This window comes from Coturnix japonica, chromosome 28 (assembly GCF_054131305.1).
Source record: "Coturnix japonica strain WE chromosome 28, WE-NBRP24, whole genome shotgun sequence".
NCBI lineage: Eukaryota > Metazoa > Chordata > Aves > Galliformes > Phasianidae > Coturnix > Coturnix japonica.
The window spans coordinates 187,501-192,500 of NC_140690.1; positions in this window are offsets into that span (position 1 = coordinate 187,501).

Below are 5,000 nucleotides of genomic sequence, written 5' to 3' on the forward strand. Positions count from 1 at the left end.
GCTGTGTCAAGAGGTAAGGGTACGACGAACGACCAGCCGCCCCCCGACCCGACCCGACCCGACCCGACCCGACCCGACCCGACCCGACCCGACCGCTTCCGCCGTTGACCCACCCCCATCTTTTTATTACTTTTATTTTATTTTATTTTACCGCGACATTTTACGATCTATCTGTACTTTTTCACACCTTCTTCTCTTCTACTTTTCTTTGACTTCTGCCTTCCCTTCCCTTCCCTTCCCTTCCCTTCCCTTCTCTTCTCTTCTCTTCTCTTCTCTTCTCTTCTCTTCTCTTCTCTTCTCTTCTCTTCTCTTCTCTTCTCTTCTCTTCTCTTCTCTTCTCTTCTCTTCTCTTCTCTTCTCTTCTCTTCTCTTCTCTTCTCTTTCTCCTCGTCGCCCGCGCGTGAGTAGGCCCGGCCCGGCCTCTGTCACGAAGAAGGGGGTCGCTTGCGTGGCCGGGGAGGGATGGGGGGGTCCGCGACGGGGTTGCGGGTATGCGGGTAGACCTGGCTGCCGGCCGGCGCCTGATCTTCCCGGCCCCGCGTCCGTCTTCCACCTTCCCCCCCCCCCCCCCCCCCCAGTCCACACCGCACGAGCGGGAACCCGACCCGTACCCGACGGCGGCCCGCCTCTGCCTGCTCCCACCCCGGCCCTCGCCCACAACCCGCCCTCTCCCGGACGCATCTCGCCCGACCGGCCCGCGACCGTGTTTTTCTATTTGTTTGTTTGTCTTTGTTTTTGTTTTTTTTTTTTTTTGTTTGGTCGGTCGGTCACTCGCTCGGTTATTTGTTTGGACCCGATTGGCCCGTTTGGTTTTTTTCTTTTCTTTCCTTTTTCCGCCGGGGTGCTCCTGACGGCTCGGCCCAATGGCGGCTCGACTCGGCGACCGGAGCCCGCCAAAACGCCTCGCCACCCCCCAGCCCCACCGCCACCACCGCCACCACCTCCTCCTCCCGCCGAAAATCCCACGTACCGTTCCACCTCATCTGCCGGCTGGGAGAGAGGCTAGGCGCGAACCCCGCGGGGGACGCGGCCGCCTCCCGCCGGCCCACCTCTCGCCGCTGCCGTCTTCCCGCCGCTCTTTCGCCATCCCTCGCCACGCGGCCTGCCCGCAGTCCGGATATCCGGCCCGAACGGACCTTGGTGGGCGGGGCCCGCGCACGCGCCCACGCTCTTCCTGCAGAGCCGGGGAGGCGGGGGGGGCGGGGCGGCTTTTCCAAAATCTAAAAAAGGGGAAAGCAAAGAAGAACCCACGAGAAAAACAAACAAACAAACAAACAAACAAACAAACGGAAAATAATAAAACCGAGAGGGCGCGTGGGGGCACGGACAAACAATCGAACGGACCAAAGTACGAACGAACGGACGAACAAACAAACACGCAGACAAAAGGGCAAAACCGCGGTGGCGGTGGCGGGACGGCCAGCTTCAAGCAAGGCCGAACCGAGAAGCCCGGGTGCGCCCCGACCCGGCGAACAGCGGCCGGCTCATACGTGCACCCTGGTCGTTCCGTGGCTGCGGCCGAGTGGCGGCTCCGTGGCGCCTCCGGTGCTCCGGCACGGTCTACCCGGCTCCGAGCGGGCCGTGGTGCTCGGCGGCGGCTGCTAGCGGTCGCTGCCTATGCGGCTCGACTAGGTCGGCACGGTCTACCCGGCTCCGAGCGGGCCGTGGTGCTCGGCGGCGGCTGCTAGAGGTCGCTGCCTATGCGGCTCGACTAGGTCGGCACGGTCTACCCGGCTCCGAGCGGGCCGTGGTGCTCGGCGGCGGCTGCTAGAGGTCGCTGCCTATGCGGCTCGACTAGGTCGGCACGGTCTACCCTGCTCCGTGCGTGCGCGAGGGCTCGGCGGCGGTCGCTAGGTGTCGCTGCACGTCTGCCAGCCCGTCCGTCAGCGACCTCTAGCGTCCGCGGCGGAGCAGGGTAGACCGTGCCGACGTGAGCCGGCCGCCGCTCAGCGACCCCTGGCCGCCGCCGCATGAGCTTCGGTCCGCTCGGAGCCGGGTAGACCGTGCCGACCAACTCGAGCCGGACGTGCAGCGACCGCTGGCCAGCGCGGAGGCTCGTGTGCGCCGGCACGGTCCAGCCTCTCCCGGCGGGCTCCGTTCGGTTCGGACGTTCCTCGGTGGTGTCCGGGGGGGTCTCAGCCGAGGCGGCTCGAGTGCGCCGGCACTGCACAGCCCCTCCCTGCGGGCTCCGCTCGGCACGGACTTTCCTCGTCGGCGTCCGGCGATCTGAGCCGCGGCGGCTCGAGTGCGCCGGCACGGTCCAACCGCTCCCGGCGGGTTCCGCTCGGCTCGGACGCTCCTGGGCGGAGTCGGGCGATCTGAGCCGCGGCGGCTCGAGTGCGCCGGCACGGTCCAACCGCTCTCGGCGGGCTCGGCTTGGCTCGGACGTTCCGCGGCGGCGTCCGGGGGGTCTCAGCCGCGGAGGCTCGGGTGCGCCGGCACGGTCCAGCCTCTCCCGGCGGGCTCCGCTCGGCTCGGACGTTCCTCGGCGGCGTCCGGCGATCTGAGCCGCGGCGGCTCGAGTGCGCCGGCACGGTCCAACCGCTCCCGGCGGGTTCCGCTCGGCTCGGACGTTCCGCGGAAGTGGCCAAGTGCCGCTCTTGTGGCTGCTCCGCTGCGCCGGCACTGTGTACCCGGCTCCGAGCGTCTCCGGGGGGGGAAGAAGGGGGGGGGGGCGGGGAGCAAGGGGGGGGGGCACGGCTTCGGCGGCTAGGCGTCGCTGCCCATGCGGCTCGACTAGGTCGGCACGGTCTACCCGGCTCCGAGCGGGCCGTGGTGCTCGGCGGCGGTGGGTAGGGGTCGCTGCCTATGCGGCTCGACTAGGTCGGCACGGTCTACCCGGCTCCGAGCGGGCCGTGGTGCTCGGCGGCGGCGGTTAGGGGTCGCTGCCTATGCGGCTCGACTAGGTCGGCACGGTCTACCCGGCTCCGAGCGGGCCGTGGTGCTCGGCGGCGGCGGCTAGGGGTCGCTGCCTATGCGGCTCGACTAGGTCGGCACGGTCTACCCGGCTCCGAGCGGGCCGTGGTGCTCGGCGGCGGCGGCTAGGGGTCGCTGCCTATGCGGCTCGACTAGGTCGGCACGGTCTACCCGGCTCCGAGCGGGCCGTGGTGCTCGGCGGCGGCGGCTAGGGGTCGCTGCCTATGCGGCTCGACTAGGTCGGCACGGTCTACCCGGCTCCGAGCGGGCCGTGGTGCTCGGCGGCGGCGGTTAGGGGTCGCTGCCTATGCGGCTCGACTAGGTCGGCACGGTCTACCCGGCTCCGAGCGGGCCGTGGTGCTCGGCGGCGGCGGCTAGGGGTCGCTGCCTATGCGGCTCGACTAGGTCGGCACGGTCTACCCGGCTCCGAGCGGGCCGTGGTGCTCGGCGGCGTCTGCTAGAGGTCGCTGCCTAAGCGTCTCGACTAGGTCGGCACGGTCTACCCGGCTCCGAGCGGGCCGTGGTGCTCGGCGGCGGCGGCTAGGGGTCGCTGCCTATGCGGCTCGACTAGGTCGGCACGGTCTACCCGGCTCCGAGCGGGCCGTGGTGCTCGGCGGCGGCGGCTAGGGGTCGCTGCCTATGCGGCTCGTCTTGGTCGGCACGGTCTACCCGGCTCCGAGCGGGCCGTGGTGCTCGGCGGCGGCGGCTAGGGGTCGCTGCCCGTGCGGCTTGCGTTTAGCTGCCAGGTCTACCCGCTTTCGGCTAGGCTTTGCCGCCCTGTGAGATGGGGGGCGCTAAAGCTCCGGAGCTTGCTAGGGGGTCGCTGTTGTTTCTTACCTACCGTTACGTCGACGTAGAGCGCCGCTTACCCTCGGCGCCTCTGCCGGTAGTCGGCGCCGTTCTTTTCCGAAGCTGTTTTTTCTTACGCCTTCCGTTTTCGTCTGCAGGAGCGAGCGCGTGCTCGTCTCCAGAGGCGGCAACGAGCGGGCGCAGGCGAGCGCGGTTGACCGCCGGGCTGTGGAGTTTTTCGGTTGCGGCTTTCTGGTGCGCCGCTTGTTTCGCTCGGTCCGGTGGCCTCCGTCGGTCGGATGTTCGCTGCCCGTGTCGCAGTTCGGCCCCGGACTCTGGCGTTCGCTCGTTCCGCGAGCGGGGAACCCTCCAAAATCGGGGCGAAAGGCGAGAGAGTGAGCGTGGGCAGGCGTCTCCCCGCGCCGCGCTGCCATGGGAAGTGCCCCGAGGACGGAGGAAGGAAGGCAGACAGACAGACAGGCAGAGGGAAGAAAAGGGCGCGGGCCGGCGTGCCGGGCGGCCGGCAGTCGGACGCAGAAGGGCCGGGGGCGTCCCCGGCGGGTCCCGCCGTCACGAGGGAAGGAGAAGGGGGACCCGGAGCTCGCTTGTCGCGGCGGCGGCGCCGCGTTCTCCCTTTCGCACCGCTCTCACTCGCACGCGGGAGCCCCGACCCGATCCACCGTGGCGCTCCTCGGGCGCGTCGGAGAGGCTTCCCGGCGGGCCGGCTCAATCCCGCTCCCCGTGTCGTTCGGGGCGGCGTGGGGCGGGCCGGTGTTCAGGCAAGGGCGAGCACCTCTCGGCGGACGTTGCCCACGCACACCCACACGCACGTGCGCGTGCGGTCTTTCCGCCGCGCCCGGGTGGAAGGGCTCGTGCCTTCCCCCACCGTCCCTCCTCTTCTACCTCACCGCACCCTTACCCCTCCCGTCCCCTCCCTGCTCCCCCCTTCTTTCCGTCGATCGATGAGGCCATTCGGGTCGCGTCGGTGAGGGCCCCCGGCGGGCCGGCGCCTCTGCGTTCCCCGTCCCGGGGAAGCCGCTGCGGCGTCCGGTGTTCAGGCACGGGCGGTCTCCTCCTCCGGTTCGCTTCCCGTCGTACGCGAGGTGAGGCGCTCTCCGGCTCGCTCCGAGAGCGGCCGAGAGCTCGCCCGACCGAGCCCGGCAGTGTGACGGCCGAGCGGCCCCGCGAGCCGCAGGAGTACCCAGTGAGTCGTGAGCGAGGCGCCGGCGCCGACCCCTGCTCGGGACCCGGCGAGTGCCGGCCGCGAGCAGCAAGGCGGCGGGGTGTCAAACGAG